At 48.3% G+C, this 19,151-nt stretch overlaps 2 protein-coding genes across 2 annotated transcripts in view; one reads left to right on the plus strand and one right to left on the minus strand.

The window, feature by feature from the left end:
• LOC144102062 (uncharacterized) overlaps positions 1-19,151 on the plus strand; it is a 48,071-nt gene that overhangs the window by 13,109 nt on the left and 15,811 nt on the right. The window lies entirely within an intron of this gene.
• LOC144102061 (uncharacterized) overlaps positions 5,610-19,151 on the minus strand; it is a 47,234-nt gene continuing 33,692 nt past the window's right edge. The window contains exon 6 of the mRNA XM_077635335.1: positions 5,610-5,800. The gene's annotated coding sequence lies outside the window, so the exon portion shown is untranslated. The remainder of the gene's footprint in view (positions 5,801-19,151) is intronic.

Raw genomic sequence — 19,151 nt, forward strand, 5'->3', positions numbered from 1 at the left:
GGTAAAGCAAAATTGGTACAGTCGAACCTCGTTATAACGAAACGGCTTGTAACGAAATAATGGATACAACGAAGGAATGACGATTCTCCTGGAAGCTCGGTCAACACGGGCTACAACGAAGCTACGGCTATAACGAAGTAATCACCGGGCCCCTTCAACTTATTTTTTTTATTATTAATTATTTCTGTGACGTTATTTCAGCGCTCCGTGCGTGCGTCCTGGTCGTGATAAAAGAGCCTTCTTCAAGGAGCTGTGAGCAATGGGGTTGCCAGAAATTTTTAGGAAAGAGGTGCTCTGGCACTGAAGATTAGTCGGTGCCTGATATCTCGAAGATTTCACGAAGGGCAACTTGAGATCCAGCTCTGTTTTAACTCTGCGAGACGAGCGATCGTGAAAGTAGATTTAAGGATAGGTTAAAGAGACCCAGGCAAAAATGAAGTTGGCCTGTACTGATATACCACCGCGTTCCAAAGGAAAAGCGGCTACTCTCTTTTTTAATTGGTTTTTGGGGAAAGGAAATGGCGCAGTATGTCTCATATATCGTTGGACACCTGAACCGTGCCGTAAGGAAAGGGACAAGGGAGGGAGTGAAAGAAGGGAAGAAGGAGGTACCGTAGTGAAGGGCTCCGGCATAATTTCGACCACCTGGGGATCTTTAACGTGCACTGACATCGCACAGCACACGGGCGCCTTAGCGTTTTTCCTCCATAAAAACGCAGCCTCCGCGGTCGGGTTCGAACTCTCAATAAAAACGAAGTTTTCTTTAGCTCAGAAGTACCCCCTCCCACAAAGAATTGAATACAGGTGTCGCCATCTCTGGGAGAATTCGCAAAGTGCGGTGACATCGAGAAATCATTTTAATACGCGGACCACTAAGTGGCGTAAAATGTTTCAATTTTCGCTGCAATAACGTATTTTGCTGCCGGGTAAACCTAATCAAACCCAGAAATTACCATAAAATTGATTGTTAGAATAAAGATTGTATCGAGCTTGAATCTCAAATACAATCCGGAATCACAAATACAATAAACAAAGCGGCAGCTGTCAGAGTTTCCGTTCACTGATTGTGTTCCTACGTCTACTGTGCGACTACAATAATTTAATGTTAAAAGATGCATTAGCACCACTACTCATTTGAGATTAATGCTCCCGCAACGGGGCCGATACATATTACGACCTTTAATTATTAGACTCTAAGCATAATGGTACTGCCACCGCCATCACGCGCCGCCACTGCGCCAAGCGCGCCGCCGGAGCCGATCGCAGAGGCCACGACTCCGCTAGTACGCATGCGCAGATCGCCCTGAAGGAGCCAGATCGTGCCAGCCGTAGGGCACACCAATAAGAGCGTGTGCACCGGCGGCGCGCGGCAGCGGTACGCGCTATGGCTAAAGTATCCATTAGTGAATGGTGGACGGTAGGTATGTTCCCACCATGGCCTGATTATAACTGCCTCTTTATGACTGAGGCAAAGATGCACCAGTAGTAGTAGTAAGTGGTTTTATTAAAATAAAATAAAAGGAAGGAAAAGGCATTTGCTAGCCCCGGCATCTGCCATCGATACTGAAGCAGCTGAGCTGGGGCAGCGGAAGTAAAGGATAGCAGGCAGGATGGAGAAATGAAATGATATAGATGGAGAATGAAATGAAAGAGATAATAATAATAATTATTATTATTATTTGGGGAAAGGAAATGGCGCAGTATCTGTCTCATATATCGTTGGACACCTGAACCGCGCCGTAAGGGAAGGGAGAAAGGAGGGAGTGAAAGAAGGAAGGAAGAGGTGCCGTGGTGGAGGGCTCCGGAATAATTTCGACCACCTGGGGATCTTTAACGTGCAGTTACATCGCACAGCACACGAAGCCTTATCGTTTCGCCTCCATCGAAACGCAGCCGCTGCGGTCGGGTTCGAACCTGGGTACTCCTGATCCAGGACAGGAAGGATTGACCTTGTGTATTTGAGAGAAAGCAACCAGTCTAAATACTGTGTAGGCAGCATTGAGACAACTGCGTGTTACTTTACCGATCATCAGGCAGTGTTTATCTCTGTCAAAACAATTGAATAATTAAACAATGTGCCTCACCGAATAGTTCCTCATGCTTAACATTTTAGTCACTACAACAAACTCGACAACATGCGTAACCAGCGGAGAACTACGCTCTCGCTACGCATATCCTGGTATAGCTGTGTTAAGCCACTGCCAATTTTTTTTAAGTTGTATCCTACTACACTTACCCAATCACTACGCTAGACCACAACTGCACAACAAATGACTGCTATTGTCAAGCCACAGGAATTTTCGATTGGTGAAAAGTCTACGAGGTTTACTTGGAGCTGCACTGAACTACACACGCCGCAGCAGAACAGACGCACATATAAGACGCGTCGGCGTCAACGTGCAGTCGATGAGCGCCGTCACGTCGCGTCAGAGGCGTCTCAAGTCGCGACGGAGCCAGTCATGCGCGTCGCCGTCCAAAAAGATTTGCGGCTCCCGCAAAGGTCCGCGACCTCGGAAGAAGACCGGTGAAGTCCCCGCATCTCGAGGCCTCGACGAGGAAACGTCGCGCCGCCACTCGTTCGTCGATTCCTGGGCCATGCGAAAGTCTTCCGCGATGGGCTTCGGCGACCTGACCGCACACTCTCTCTCCCCGTGGCCTCGGCGCCGCAGAGACAAAAAACGCTCGGAGCGCCTCCCCGCCCTCTCTTTATCGCCTCGGTCAAAGGGGGTGCGTAGTTGAGGCGATCGGAGTTGCCCGAGGGGAAAATGGAAGGGATAAAGGATGCGGCGCGACTCGGGCGGCCGACCCGGAAAGGGGTCAGTCAGTCGCACGGGGCCCCGGGGGTCAGTCGCGCGCTGACACTTTCCCTCTCCTCCGGACCTCCTTCTTTTTTTATTGTAGTTGTCGCTGCCTTTACTTTTGAGTTCGCTTGGTGTGAATGCGTCAATCCTTCGATCAGGAAGGATATCTGGGAATAGGATAGGAGTACAGGCCCATTAAATCTCGGTGGGTACCGGCCTGTCAATAGTTGGAGGCTCCATCGCCGCGCCGTCCGTTGCATGACGCTGCTGCTGCTGGTTTATAACCGAGAGGCACACGCCTTAAAAGATTTGCTTGACTAGCAGGAACACGTCAGTTCGGCGCTTCGGAGAACAGGAATGAGGAAATTACCTGTCGCTTTCCTGTCCTCAGGTGAGCTAAGAAATGACAGCGATAAGTTAGTTGTGTCATCTTCGCACGCATTGCCTTTGCGGTTCCTGCAGATGATTGTGCTGTCTTGGAATGTGCTTGCAGTCGTTGGCCTTCGCGTGCGGCGCAGGATTCTGACATGAACCGACTGCATGCGGGTGTGACGTCATGGCATATGCATGTGATTTGTGGCGTATACCACACGATGTCGTGGCTTCGATGCCCCTGTGGCTACAAGCATCATGTTTGGCTGCAGGTGGACTGTGACGTCATGGTACGGTACATGCAAGTGGTTTAGGGCCTTTGCTGCATCACTGTTTCTCACTATACGCCGCGCTCAAATGTTTACGTCAGCGGCTATGGCCTTGTCAACTGCTTCTTTTTCTTTTGTGCTGTATAAACAACTGAATGGTCCGGATGAAGCGGTGTCGATTGGTCCATTGGAACATCCGATGGCGTTTTTCTGATGGGATGGCGTTTTTTGCAACATGCTGCCATAATCGAGTTACTTCAGTGTATCCTTTTATTTATTTATAAATACCATTTCATCATTTCCTTCTGGGCCTATATATATTTTTCCGGTGTAAAAGCCCCCTCAGCGCGAGGTCCAAAGGTGCTAACCTGTTTATTCTACGTATATGCACATCCGGGCATCTGCATCGCTTATCAGTGTTTGAGTTAATAAATCAAAGCGACGTGAGCACATCTTTCTGAAACAATGATGAGGCCCTCATTATTATTCGTTTTGCTTGGGAGAAAGCCCTTAAACGGTCAATGTTAATGATTTGCGAAGGTCGAACTTATAAAAGTAAACGACACTAAAGAACACATCTCTAGAAATAGTGCCTCCAAAGCTGTCCACGCGTATGCTGAGGGCTGTTAATTGTCTACGGGCGTTCACAAATCAGGGAAACAACTCAGCAGCCAGCTCAGCAGCAAGATTTTCTAGGTTAGCTTCAACATGCCCCGAAATACGCAATTTATTGCCGTTAAACAGGCCAACTGACTTTCATTCGCTCCGGCTTCCTTCTTCATGACTGGGTCTTCACGGGGCCGCCTTCCCTTCGTCTTCTTGTACCGTTCTCGGACGACTCGCTCCACACACTTCAATACGGATGGTAGATGGCAACCGCTGCATAGCAACTGCGGGATCTTGTAGATGTTGGACAGTGCATGAAAACAAAATATGAAAGAAGAAAGGAAGAAAGAGGTGCCGTTGTAGAGGGCTCCAGAATAATTTCGACCACCTGGGGATCTGCACGTTAAAGGTCCCCGGGTGGTGAAAATTATTCCGGAGCCCTCCGCTACGGCACCTCTTTCTTCCTTTCTTCTTTCACTCCCTCCTTTACCTTTTCCCTTACGGCGCGGTTCAGGTGTCCGCCGAGATGCGAAGACATATACTGCGCCATTTCCTTGCCCCAACAACCAATTTTCACCGCTCGAAGCAACGCTAGCAACCTTGGGCAGCGCTCGAAGGCCCTCGAAGTCTCGATGGAGTTCCGCGCTGCTCCGTTGACTCGCTAGACTACTGACTCGATGGCCATTGAAGCCATCTAGTAACGTTGATTGAAGCTGCCTGTGTAGCAGCGCTCAACGGCCTTTGAGTCGACAGACTATCGGTTCGAGGGCCTTCGAAATTTAATTTCCAACATAATCGATGTAATTGCTCGCCACATACGCTGATCCTGTGCATCCGACGATACTCTATCTTAAGCGACATGCTTCCGTGGTCGCCACTTCCGCTTGCAGGGATTTTCCACAGCGATACTGCTAAGAACGCCGACGACGCCACACACGTTGGTCTATGGTGCAGCTGTGCCTGCAAAGAACTCTCATAATTCGCGCTGTGTACCTGGGCGAAGAAGTGAAGGCGGTAAATTTCACCGCAACACTCCCATATATGACAAGATGGATCGCATGCCCTACAAATCGCACATTCTCAGGAGCCCAATACATGGATGGTATTTTGGATGGCCAGGAGGAGGTCACCCTTACAATAACCTCTTTCGACAATCCATAGATATTCTAGCCTTTCGTCCATGAAGTATATAGAATTTCTATAGAAAAATCCTATACACTAGTCTCGTACAATCTATAAATTTGTGGCCATACACTTGTAGTAGACTTTTGTCTATAGATAGTCTATAGACAAATGTACACTGAAAAACTAATAGACACAGGTCTATGGACAGTCTATAGACGATCTATAGACTTATGGTCATACACTTCGTGTAGATTTTTCTAGACAATCTATAGACAAATGTCTACTGGTCCAGTAGACATACGTCTATAGATTTTCCGTAGATATTCCTTAGATTTATGGCCTGACAATGCTAGAGACAGTCTTTAGACCTGTATACTAAACCTTCAGTGGACCACTGTCCATAGTATACAACCAATGAAAAAAGTCACCAAACGGCTTTCACAAATGACATGGCGATCAATATACTTACAAAGCTTATCTCCAAGCTATCCAGACTGGGAATATGTAATACATGCACCAGAAGAATGTACCACATTATACAAATAAAAGTTGAAAGTAAAAGTCCGGCCAGCTTATTCAGAAGTATTGCGACCAGTTGTCTGCAGTCAATCATCCGGGCATGTCGACCTGTACAGCGCAAAAGGAAAAAATAATATAAGGGTAACTGAAAAAAAAATTCTACGTCATCTCCACACGCGTGCTTTACAAACCAAGGCATATCTTGGCTATCCCATTCTAAAAACGTAAGCTCGTTCGTTTTGGTTTGGTTTTATGGGATTCAATGACCCAAGGTGACTCATGCTATGAAGGACGCTGTAGTGAAGACGTGTGGATAAATTCGACCGCCGAGGCCGGGATCGAACCTGCGTCTTTCGGGTCAGCAGACGAACACGATAACTACTGAGCCATCGCACCGGCTTCATCATTTTTCTAAATACGCATGACAAACTATAAATGCTTTCCATAAGACATTGTAACAAAGGCCCATAATCCATGGAGCACTGTTCCTCTGCACTGAATACCTACTGCCAATACCGACCTCTCTATGGCATTCCTTTTACATTGGAACAGGAGACTGAAAGAACTGTGTCACATAGCAGCATTGACTGACCGCGAGCTGTTGAGAATGTCACCCCGATAAAATGCACATTCAGTATTCCTTGCACAGGGATCCGAACAGGAGAATATTGCATAATTTGTTATAATACCCGCTATTAAACAGGAGCTTCAAAATACCTTACGTGAAGCCTGGTACTTACGCTGACACTCAAACTAGCATAAGCCATGCAAAACCTACCAGGCAGACTGCGAACCAGTTCACCACAGTTTCGCGCCATAACTTGAATCGCAAAGAGGGAACAGCATTGTCATACACCAGCACGCGCTCTTAGCAACAAGCGGGTTGCAGCGCTTACATGCCGCGCGCGTTATCCAGAAAGACTCAAACAACAATTTGTTTAACCCGCCGCGGCGGCTCGGTGGTTAGGGCGCTCGACTACTGATCCGGAGTTCCCGGGTTCAAACCCGACCGCGGCGGCTGCGTTTTTATGGAGGAAAAACGCTAAGGCGCCCGTGTGCTGTGCGATGTCAGTGCACGTTAAAGATCCCCAGGTGGTCGAAATTATTCCGGAGCCCTCCACTACGGCACCTATTTCTTCCTTTCTTCTTTCACTCCCTCCCTTATCCCATCCCATACGGCGCGGTTCAGGTGTCCAACGATACATGAGACAGATACTGCGCCATTTCCTTTCCCCAAAAACCAATTATTATTATTATTATTAATTTGTTTGCGAACTTTTTAATAAATTTGTTTACAAATTTGGTTTCCACCTGCGCTTTAAAAACTGTGTTGTTTTCGCGAAAACAAAACCTAACCTTACTGGTACATGGAACACTTTATTAATAATTATTTTAAAAGTTGCATAGCGTAAATTCTTTTTTTTGTTTTTCTTCTTTCACTCCCTCCTTCATCCCTTCCCTTACGGCGCGGTTCAGGTGTCCAACGATATATGAGACAGATACTGCGCCATTTACTTCCCCCCCCCCCCCAAAAAAAAACCAATTCTATTTACAAAACTGGTATGGGCAACATCAGCGTGTCATCGGCTCCGAAGCAGCAGGTACATGGGGAGGAACGAAAAAATACCGGCTTTGTGATTGTTGCCTCGCAGCACTTTTTCACGTGAATGCCAACTGCAAAGCTTTAAATGGAAGATGCTAATCTAGCAGAGGACAATGCCCTTTGAGGCTCTTCTAACGGTGCTTCTAAGAGATGGGCACATACTTTAAATCTCACACCCATCTTACCCCCTTTATTTTCAGGAAGTTTTAAGGATAAATGTAGTATCGGTGAGGAAACGTTTCTGAGTTAAGCGCGTTGGACTGTAACAGAAAGACTATGATTTGAGTTAGTTTATTGTATCACGCATTGTTTTACAGCAACGATCGAGAGATGGAATGAAATTGTCTTTTTAGCGATTCCTTTAAGTGAGACCGTGTTCGTTTGACGTAGTACAGTTTGCGGGCGCAATTACTTCAGGAACAGCTGTCTTTCCTCACTTTACTTGTTAGCATTAAATGTTCTTTATTTGTACTTACAATATACGTCATAGTATAATGCAAATGAGTTTTTTAAGGCTTCTTGAAAACAATATACAGGAGAGCATTGCATTGCGCTCAACCAATATTCTTTAAACTAACGAAATAGCGAAGGAGGTGTAGTTATCCAGCCATGGTTCTGGTCACCCGCTGCAGAGTTCCCCCTCTGCATGCAGTGCTGAATGTTCATCTTGTTTAACACGTGGACACTTGAATTCAGCACGTTCACAGGTGCGACACAGACTGTGGTGTCAGACCCTCCCAGCTTCGACAAGAACGGTAGTAAAGATGCTACCCACATGTCGCGCGCGATTAAAAGGTTGTGTCGACACAAGTCATTAAGTGTCCCCAAGAGGAACAACTATAAGCTAATCATGCTGGCTAACATATGGTAGATTTTTGAAGCGAAAAGCTTCACTACGCTAGTCAACACCGCGGTTCGCGCGAGCCGGCGTATGTCTGAGCACGAGTGACGTCACGCACGGCGCAGATGGCCGCCGCCGAATCCGTCGCCTGACCTTTCGTTTCTCTCTCTCGCTCCCTAGTCACTACTGCGCATGCGCTACTATTAGCTCTGAGCCACAGGTGTTCCGCCCCTGCGCAGCGCCGCGCCTTTACTCGAAAATCCAACTTTCAGTTTTCTCTTTGCCCCGCCGCGGTGGCTCAGTGGTTAGGGCGCTCGACTACTGATCCGGAGTTCCCGGGTTCGAGCGGCGGCTGCGTTTTTATGGAGGAAAAACGCTAAGGCGCCCGTGTGCTGTGCGATGTCAGTGCGCGTTAAAGATCCCCAAGTGGTCGAAATTATTCCGGAGCCCTCCACTACGGACCTATTTGTTCCTCTCTTCTTTCACTCCCTTCTTTATCCCTTCCCTTACGGCGCGGTTCAGGTGTCCAAAGATATATGAGACAGATACTGCGCCATTTCCCTTCCACCAAAAACCAATTATTATTATTATTAGTTTTCTCTTTCTTCTTTCCCTCCCTCCTTTATCCATTCCTTTACGGCGCGGTTCGGGTGTCCACCGAGATATGTGACACTGTTACTGTGCCATTTCCTTTCCTCAAAAGCCAAACAAAACAAGTGGGCCGACGGCGTTCATACAGTTCGTTGGCGTTGACAACTTTGCAAAGACCGTTCATTTTCACGAAAGGAAAGGCGCACAACCGGCTCTGTGGGTCAGTGGAGACCTCAATCTCGCTTTCGCTTTGAATATCCTGGATTAGCTGAGCTAATCCACATCAATTTTTTATGTGTGATAGCAAATTGTTTTTTGTATGTCTTCAACCACTGGCCGAGAAGATGCTCAGATTTTACAACGGATCAAGTAACTTATCATCCTGCTTACATAGAATCCAGTGAACGCTATCGTTGCAGGAATGCAAAACCTTTGTCTCAGGTGAATGCACTATGATGGCTCGATGGAGCTGTAGCAGATTATCCCTAAGACAAATGGAAGGGACATCCACCAGTGACTGCCAACTGACCTTTGCATCATCTTGAGTCTGCATTATGTACCATCTATAGACGTCGAGCAGACAACAAGAAATTGAAATTGTTATTCACTTAGTCGAAAGGCAGTCTACAGACAAGATGAAATTGAAATTTAAGTATTTGGTCTATAGATAGCTTATCGACCGCCTTTAAAAAGAGGTTTAGGCTGTTATAGACTTAGGCTATAGTCTAGAGACTGTCTATAGACAAAAGGAAATTAAAGCTGTTATATACTTTAGGTTATAGATAGTTTATAGACCGTCTATAGACAAAAAGAAAATAAGGCTTAGATTTAGGCTATAGATAATCTACAGAAAAAAAGAAATTACCGCTCTTATAATATAGTTTTTGGCCTATGAACCTTTAATAGAGAAATAGGAAATTAAGACTGTCATGGACCTTAGCCTATAAATAGTCCATGGACCATCTATAGATAAAAGAAAATTAGAGCTGGTACAGACTAGTCTATATATAGTCTATAGACCGTTTTAGACAAATGGAAGTTAAGGTTGTTATAGACTTCAGCCTACAGAGTGTCTATAGACAAAAGGAAATGAAGGGTGTTATATACTTTAGTCTGTAGACAGTCTATAGACTGTATATTGACAAAAGGCCACCAAGGTTGTTATAGACTAGTCTATAAATAGTCTATAGACGAAAGGAAATGAATGGTGCTGTAGACTTTACTCTATATATTGTCTATTGCCTGTATAATAAAGGAAAAGCCTAAAGGATGTCCATAGGGCCTATAAAGTCTATAGAAAGTCTCTAAATCATTTTTATGAGGTAGTGCGACAGTTTTCGGTCACGAAACGCTCAGCCCAGGAACAACTGCGCTAAACAGACTGGTGAAATCCCCCCATAAAGTAGTTGCTGTGAGAAGGTAAAAAAAAAAATAATTAATCATAATCGCACAGCACAGCATAAAATCCGAGGTGTTCCCCACGGCACAGCCCACGAGGTTACAGCCGGAAAAAACAGTAGACTTTCCCTTCGAACAGTTCGTTTTTTAAAGTCCCTAATCCATCCGGAAGTAGTAGCGTGTCTTCGTTACGGCTCATAAGCACCGCCTTATGCGGACGGCGTGTAATACAACGCACACTATTGCCTTCCTTCCCGCCTCTTCGAGCATTGCAGTGGTATGGCATGGATGGCATGGTATGACATGGTATGACATGATATGGCACGGTATGGTATGTCGGGTACCCAAGCTTCGCATGGGCTGTGACCACTTGAAACTTCAACTGAACGCCACAGCCCTTAAGCTACCGCGGCGGGTATCCTTCGAGCATTCATTAGAGATTTAGCACATCGTTGCCGTATGCACTGCTACCATAAATCGCTGCCGCTCTAATTGCCGACTGGCGGCAGCGATGTACGGTAGCCGTATACAAAAACTCTGACGTCAGTACTCTCCAATGCCTCGGCTTCCTGCGCCGAATCGTCCCGGTCCTCAAGCGCACAGAGACACCAGCCGCCGATTCCAGCGCCGTGATTACCACCGACTCACGCGGCACGTGACTCGGAAAAGAACGCTCCGCCACTTCCCGAGCGGACTCAGCTGGGGCCGGCCGAATCGTCCCCGTCGGCGGCGATCGCGTCCAGATGATTGCCATCGCTCCGGAGACCCAATGTGTCGTCGCCATTCGACTCTTCGCGCCAGCCATTTATCCCGCTGGAGGAAAATAAAAATAAAAGCAACTGGTTTTTCTCCAAGCGCCCGCCTCCTCCCACCGTGGCGGCGCTCGTACACTTCCTGAGCGGAGGATCGGACCCAGCCGGCTGAACGAGCAGACGCCCATGTATACCGCCTGCGCCGTGCTGAGTCTGCGCAGCAGGATGAGGCACCGTTTTGGGGAGTCCTGCCGCGGCCGCCTTTCCAGCGGAGAGCAACTGGACAGGCCATGCGGCGCGCACTCGGACCTTGAGATAATCTCCCAGACAGTAAAGCGACAGGTGGAGGAACTCCAAAGGCGTATGGTGGATCTAAAGCTGTAGTGGCATTGACAGTCAGACGTGGTAAACTTAAAGCCTATATAGAAAAAGTTTCGGGCAGGACGCTGCGCTTCGACAAAAGGCGCTGCCCTAAAATGAACCAGGATGTCCAAGAGACCGGAAGAAAGCTATGGTAACGGAAACTGACTGTGCTCGCTTTTTTAGCAACAGCAGATTATAGGGACGAAAAAATACAGTTGCGTACCAAGTAAATGAATTGCTTCGAGCTGCATGTGCACATGTGCTATAGTAGGATACAACCTGAAAAAAAAGGCAGTTAACACTGAGCCGTACGGTCTGGCGGCGTCCTGATTGGCTTGTTGTTAAGGAAACAAGAAAAGTTTTAACAAAGGACTACTTTATTGTCGTGGAGGAATTCTGTGCGGTGGCCCTGAATATGGGCGTTAACTTGTATCCGACTATAGTAGCCTCGCTTGCGCCAAGCCATGCGGCTAGCCGGATGCGAACAGGCGGGCCTCATGCAGGCCAACATGGGTGGTCGCGTGGTGGGTGGCGTAGGGTGCGGTTCCAGCTGAGGTTGCACATCAGGGTGTCTTAATAGTTTCGAAGACCTGTAACAGCACTGCTTGATCTTGAAAGAGAGTGCATGATGAGAATTAAAGTTGTTGTATACGTAGCGAATGAACCGTGTGAAGGAGCACAGACGGCCACACGAGAATGAAAGCACAATTAACGCTTTCGAAAGGCCGAATGGCCGCTAGAAAACAAGAAAAGAGCATAACTGCGAATACGACACACAAGTGCGCAGGATAAAAACTCTATGTCCCCGGGTCCTTCACTCAGCGTTAGCGCAGTACTTAACCCGCGGATGGCACACGTCACGAGGACTGGCCAAGGGCTGCATGCCTGTCATTCACCGTGACGCGTTTCCATGACGCGTTACAGCGACGTCGTAGGTGACGTTTTAGCATGCTGACCAATCAGCGAGGCGTGGTACAACGCCGACGACGCCGCCGAATCGGGAAACGTGCCCTTAACAGCTGTCGCGTTAAAGGAAGGAGCTGCTTCGTGACGATATAAGTGGGGCAAAATCACAGGGCTGTTTTTAGTCCTTCCTGCGTCCTTGACATTCGCAGTGCGCAGGCGTGGCAAAACAGAAAAAAAAAGTGTAAAGGCAGTGACACAGCGTTAACATAGCGCAAACAATAGCAGAATAATGATAAGAATAAAGCTATGTGTTTGTGTGGCAAAGCAGCACGAAGGAGGAGCAAGAGGCGACACAATCGAGGATCCCAAGTGAACATGACTGTCGCTTGAGCTTTAGCTCAAAAGCTTTTGCCTCTTGTGATGAATTGTAAAATACCAACCACTTGCGACTATAAATATCGGCATAGATTTCTAAGAGCATATGTGAAGGTGGAAAGCTATAGAGGAATGAGGTAGCCATTCTTCTCACACTGTTTTCACGGAGCAACCGCACCTTGCGGGCACTTTGTTCGTAAGCGCTGGAATTAAGACGTTTTGTGAATGTAACGCCGCTATGATACAATTCTTTCTGCCCGGTTCTATTCGATTGTTACCATTCGTCTGATCATGATGCTGAGTTTTAATGAAGCGAGAGCATCATCATCATCAGCCTGACCACGCCCACTGCAGGGCGATGGCATCTCCCATGCCTCTCCAATTAACCCTGTCCTTTGCCAGCTGCGCCCACCCTATGCCTGCAAACTACCTAATCGCATCCGCCCACCTAACCTTCTGCCGCCCCCTGCTATGCTTGCATTATTTTGGAATCTACTCCGTTACCCTTAAGAACCGGCGGTTATCTTGTCTTTGCATTACATGCTCTGCCCATTTCTTCCTCCTTATTTCGACCCATCATCATCATCATCAGCCTGGCTACGCCCACTGCAGGGCAAAGGCCTCTCCCATGTCCCTCCAATTAACCCTAAGGAACCACTCCAACGAAGCAAACGACGCGGTTCTGAGCGCACCGGTCCTCCATGAACTAGTGCGCGGCACTGCCGCAGTGTGGCGTCAGTTTCCTGAAAATCATACCAGGCAGACCATACAAGCGAGCACTAATACCGGCTTTCTCCAGTTTGCAGAAACTACCTTGAACAGACGCGTGTGCACACGCACACACACAGGAGCAGCAGCATATATAGCGCGGGTGATGTTCAGAAAAGCAACTCGAAACAACAGGACGTAGTAAAAAAGGCACGGGGCGTCCTGTTGCTATGTGCTTTCCTTTTTTGATTTAGATGTGATATGAAGAAATGTAAGGGGTCCGCTGTCAGAGCCGCCTACTCCTTCTCTCCCAATATGATGAATGCGTGATGGAAAATTAATTACAGGCAAACGGAAACATTACCGCAACTCCAAAAGAAAAAAATCCGTCTCATCGAGTCCTTCTGCGCAAACAAGGTCTTCTGGCACAATGTACATGTCACATTTATTTAACTAACCTAAGGGCACCGCTGGGCATTACATTGGGGTGGGATGGGGAGAAGATCACATTGGGTCAGTGTTCGCACACAAGGTAAAAATTAATGGCGATTACACGCCGGTTACGAGTGCCAGCTATGGAGAGACAATCATTTTGCAATCCCTGCCTCGGACTTCATGCAAGGTATACCCACCTCCGGCGCATCCGAATTCCGCGAAGGCCAACACGCGGGGAACCAGGACAACAGCTCTCGAGAGGTTTCGAAAGCCTTCTTTCTCCGGCACAACGCACCAGAACGGCAGGAGCACAGTGACTTCCTCTCGTCCCTCTGGTGTCCGATAGCTTTAAAGCGGCTCTGAAAAGGGCTCTAATAAAGTTGGGGTGTGCCTGGAATGTTAAAGCACGCGGCTTCACGAATATTACGCAGCAAGATTTTTTTTTTTCATGCGCTTTATAGAAGCTATAGGTTATCTGTAGCCGAAATTTGAATTGCAGTGTCTTCGCGCCTTTCCCTCTCCTGTCGTCACTTTTTGCACGCTGTAAGGTAGGCTCGCCAATTTTCGCGCGTGATTGTGGGTTCTCTGCTGCGTGCAGAAATGCATTATCTTGCTCTGGTTTTCACGACAACGCAATGCAGTGATTGAGCGAGTTGATGTGCTCTCCGCGGAAGGTGTTTCAGAGCCCCATTAACCCAGTGCACGCAGTCATTTCGCCTCAACTGTCGCAAACTTTATCAGACATAACGCTGCGGCTGCAGTGCACAAGAAGGTCAGGATCACAGAGGTTCACTATCGTCCCTCTGGCGTCCTTACTTAAGCGCAGTATAGTAGACTTTCGCACCGTGTTGAGAAGAGCTCAATCACTTCCTCCCGGCTGTCAATAATAATTGGATTTGGAGGAAAGGAAATGGCGCAGTATCTGTCTCATATATCTTTGGACACCTGAACCGCGCCGTAAGGGAAGGGATAAAGGAAGGGAGTGAAAGAAGAAAGGAAGAAAGAGGTGCCGGAATAATTTCGACCACCTGGGGATCTTTAACGTGCACTGACATCGCACAGCACACGGGCGCCTTAGCGTTTTTCCTCCATAAAAACGCAGCCGCCGCGGTCGGGTGTCACGTGCTCCTTTTCCTCCCAGGGAGTCGCCTGGCCGGCCATTTTTCTTCTCGCGTCGGAAGATCATGCGGGCGGGCGGGCGCGCGCAATTGCCGACTGTTGTTACGGCAGTCCGCCTCTAGCCGAGATGGCGGCCCCGTAAGTATAGTCCTTAGGAAGCGGCAGCCCATCGAATTAATCGCACGGGGCCCGACGAAGGGAACTGGACGCTTCACCGGTCGCGCAAAGGCGTTCGGCGATAGCGGACAGACTGCGCACGACGCTTCGAGGAGCCGAGATGTCCGAGTGCGTAAGGATACGAGCTATTCTGAGCAACGAGCGGAATGAGATTTGTGCGAACGGGGGCCCAGATCTGGAAGGGCGTTAATTCGTCAAAAATGAGTGCTGCACACGCGGAAGCACACTCTGTATATGTCCACTGCTCGTATCATTGGGTGGGGGGGACAGACTCTTTCTGATTTATCATCGACCGAATGTCCGTGAAATCTTGCGAAGAGTATATACACGAAAGCTTGGGCATCCGCCCGCGTGGGACATTTTAGGCAACTTAAGCGACCAAGTGCGTATACGGTTGTGGTCAATAACCCGCTGAAGAGGTGTGAGGCGTGGCGCTAAACCTTTTTGGAGGGACAAAAAGCGATATTTTTGGGACGCCGATTGGCCATACACGCTAGAGGGCGCGGCGCCACAACGCATGCGCAGATGGTCAGGAAGCAGGCGAGTTTATGTTTTACGAAAAACGCACGATATAGCGTCCCACTTCTGTTTAGCGACGCCTTCGGGATTCAGAATCACATTCTGGCGGTCATTGACCTCGTAAATACACAGCTTAACCTCGCCGAAAAGACTTTATATAACGAGCTGATGGGCGGAAAAAACAGAGTGTGATACTTTTTAAAAAGCTCCCACGGGAGCCAGTGCTGTCCACAAGGCGCTTTAACGAAGTAAATATTTTCTGGGCATTGATTATTACGAGCCATTTGTATTCCAAAAAAAAAAAGAGAGAGGCAACCCGCTATTTCGAGCACCATGTGGGAGACGCGCTTCGGCCCTCGTCCGATGTGAAAATTCTACATTCCCGCGTGCCTCATACCCTCCCTGGAAAAGTGTCATTCTTCAGAGATAAAAGCTGCGCAAGTTCTACCTCCAGTGTAATGGAGGCCCGATATTGAATTTGGAACGGCAGCCCGTCAGAAGCGTCGTCACACCGCGGGCTCCCGCAAGACATGCGGACCGACCGCAGTGCCATATTTACTCCGGTTTCAGTCCGTGACTTTTACCAAAGCTGCGAATTCAGAACTCGCAGGTTGGCTTAGGTGTAAATTAGCCATGCCATATTAGCCATTAAAACAACTCTGACCAGAACCAAAAACTAAGCGGCGTAACGACAGGTGGCTTTGCGCAACCTCTGAAGAGGTGTTTACAGTGACGCACACGAAATTTCCGTCGTCTGTGATGGAATTAGCCGTCGTTAGCAACGAGGATGTCGTCATGTTACTGCACATCTTCGAAGAAAGACTCTGCTTAATACGGCTGCGCCCGTGGAGATGATTGACACCGTTGTAGAACCCTGGACAAAGGGTGTGTCAATAGGAAGACGTTACGTCTTTCAGCAAGATTCAGCTCCCGCCCACACCGCCTGTGTTCCCCTGCAACGGCTGGCCAGAAACTTCCACAGCCATGCCACTGCCAACTCGTGGACACCTAGCTCTCCAGATTTAAATCCACTGGACTACTCCGTCTGGAGCGTCGTTGAGAGGGAGGCAAACAGTGACACAGCACAAAGGATTCATGAAGGCCGCCGGAATGGGGGCAGAAAGGTAAGGTGGACAGGTGAGGTAAGGATGTGTGCGGGGGTAAGGTGGCGGCAGCTGGCACAGGACAAGTTAATCGGAGATCAATGATAGAGGTCTTTGTTCTGCAGTGAACGCAGCTCTTCTATAGAACACTATACCTGTGCCGCTTGCTCCAGCTGATGACCACGGAGATGATGACAACTGAGACATTCAGCGACATGAACACAGATTCCAAAACTTCCCGCAGACTTTCGCGTTACAGTGTCACCTCAGTATCAACAAGCATGCGATTCTTCGGGTCAATTAAGTGTGATGCGGCGTGGTTCTAACTACCACCTCCGCACGAAAAGCGGCTCGTTTAATTTCTCCCAACGACTAGCCCTTATAAAAATGGCCTACAGACTGCCTATAGACTTCTTATAGACTGTATTGCCTGCCTCTAGATATTTCATTTTGTCTAATCATAGTCTATTGATTGTCTATAGGGTTTGTGTTGCCTATAGACTAGTCCGTAGGATTTGTCTACAGTCAGTCTATAGACTGTCTATGGAATTTTTGTAAGGGAGTGCTTCGGACATGAAGGCACGTGGTGCAGATTGCACACATTCACCGCGTACCCTAACCATAGTCTATTGATTGACTATATGGTTTGTATTGCCTATAGACTAGTCCGTAGGATTTGTCTACAGACAGTATATAGACTGTCTATGGAATTTTTGTAAGGGAGTGCTGCGGACCTGAAGGCACGTGGTGCAGATTGCACACATTTACCGCGTACCCGAGCGTAAGGCGGTTCTGCTCGGAAGACAGGACGTCACGTAACGAGCTCCCTTTCGCCGCAAAGTCGCGTAGGCGGAAACCTGCAGCTGTGTTCCGTGCACGTACACTCATTGGAGCGCCAGCCGCCCCACAGACAAGGTGCGCTTGATACCGGAAGCGGAAAAAAAGAACAAACGAGAAAGGGAAGACACTGCGTAAAAGCCTATACCGCGCCTCCCATTTCCCACCTCGCTCGCCCTCTCTCTCTCTCCTTGTGCGTTCGGAAATCCTCTTAACGATGCCGAAGATCGTCCTCCCTTGCCATAGCAGTTCCGTATCGCACAACCCGCGGCACCACACACAAAAACAAGAGCTCGCTCGAAACGGTATATTTACACCCGCTATCTGCAACATCTGTCACGTGCGAAGTCTTCTTCCCGTATACGGCACCCGCTGCAGGATTAGGGCTTGCAGAACGTACGAACCGGAAGTGACATGCTGCTCACGCGCGCGTTCGGAACTTGGCCTGGGTGGCGTTCCAACTGCTCCTGTAGAAAAGGCTAAGCGGACGCCTATACGTCGCCCGCGTTCAGTCAGTTCCGCGGTCATCAATATCAATTCCGTTTCTCCACTAGAAAAAGGAGGTGCATATAGGATTCACGAACAAGACCCCGCGCGGTCGTCTGCGTAGGTAAATGTTTTATGAGAAAACGAAAGACGCATTAATAATATCGCTTCTGGTGGACACATAGAACAGCGCCGTGAGAGAGGGGATGGAAAGAGAGTGAAAGGAGGAGAGAAAGTTCATGGTGTGAAAAATAACGCGAAGGAAACACGAAGGACGGACAGAACAACGGTTCACCAAATCGCCCAACTTCCGGCTTTCTTCTAGTGGAACCTTCCAGATTTTCTTGGACCCCTTTCGGGTTCTTTAAGTGGGATGCTTTGATAGGTGGAAAATTCGCTGTTTATAATGACGCCAGAGCGGAATTAGCGTCTATTTGCTTGAAGCTACATCGTTCAAACAGGATCGTCTGTACCACAGGTGACCATTTCTCAATAGCCTCCACCGCGAGCTGTTTATTGATGTCTTTATAACACACCAGGGGACGCCACAGTTCCGCTAGTTTCGAAGCTGAGACCGCTTGCTATATATGCGGCACACAGGCTTGAGGACTTTCTAAGTGGCATATAGACGACTGCCTGGTGTACCGCACTGTAGATTAGGACACACCCTTGAACTTCCGCCTTCTGGGGCCCTGCTTGCGAAGATGAAGTAGCCTCTACAAAAGGTACCGCCGGGAAAGCGTATATATTAAAGGCGCATTAGCGCTCACATATATACGCGACGTGCCCATTCATGTATAATCCTATTCGCCATAGGGGGAAAGCCGAGTGTTTCCGCCGGGGCGTTTCACTTCGAGCGGAATTGAATACCACGCGTCCCTTCCTGTTCGTCGCACCTGCCCGCGTAATGTCTTGAACCATGCCTGTAGCACGAGTGTTAGCGCGTCGTGACAGTGAAAGATGTGATTTATGTAATTGAGATTGCAGGAAGCATTTGAGTCTTTGCGTCGATGCACTCGGAGTCTGTGACGAACGAGGTTCCTGAAGCAGAAGTAATTGTACACGAAAATGGCTGCCGGTCGGCGGGTCAGTACACGCTCGGGACGATTACAATTTGCAGCCTGGAATCATTCAGTCAGCCAATCTACCACGGCGAGAGTGGCCGCCATTTTGGTTCGTCACGTGCCCGATCGCTAAAAGTGGCACAGAAGAGCTGATGGCTCTGCGGGATCACAGCTTCAGCTCG

Source organism: Amblyomma americanum, chromosome 8 (genome assembly GCF_052857255.1).
Source record: "Amblyomma americanum isolate KBUSLIRL-KWMA chromosome 8, ASM5285725v1, whole genome shotgun sequence".
Classification (NCBI taxonomy): domain Eukaryota; kingdom Metazoa; phylum Arthropoda; class Arachnida; order Ixodida; family Ixodidae; genus Amblyomma; species Amblyomma americanum.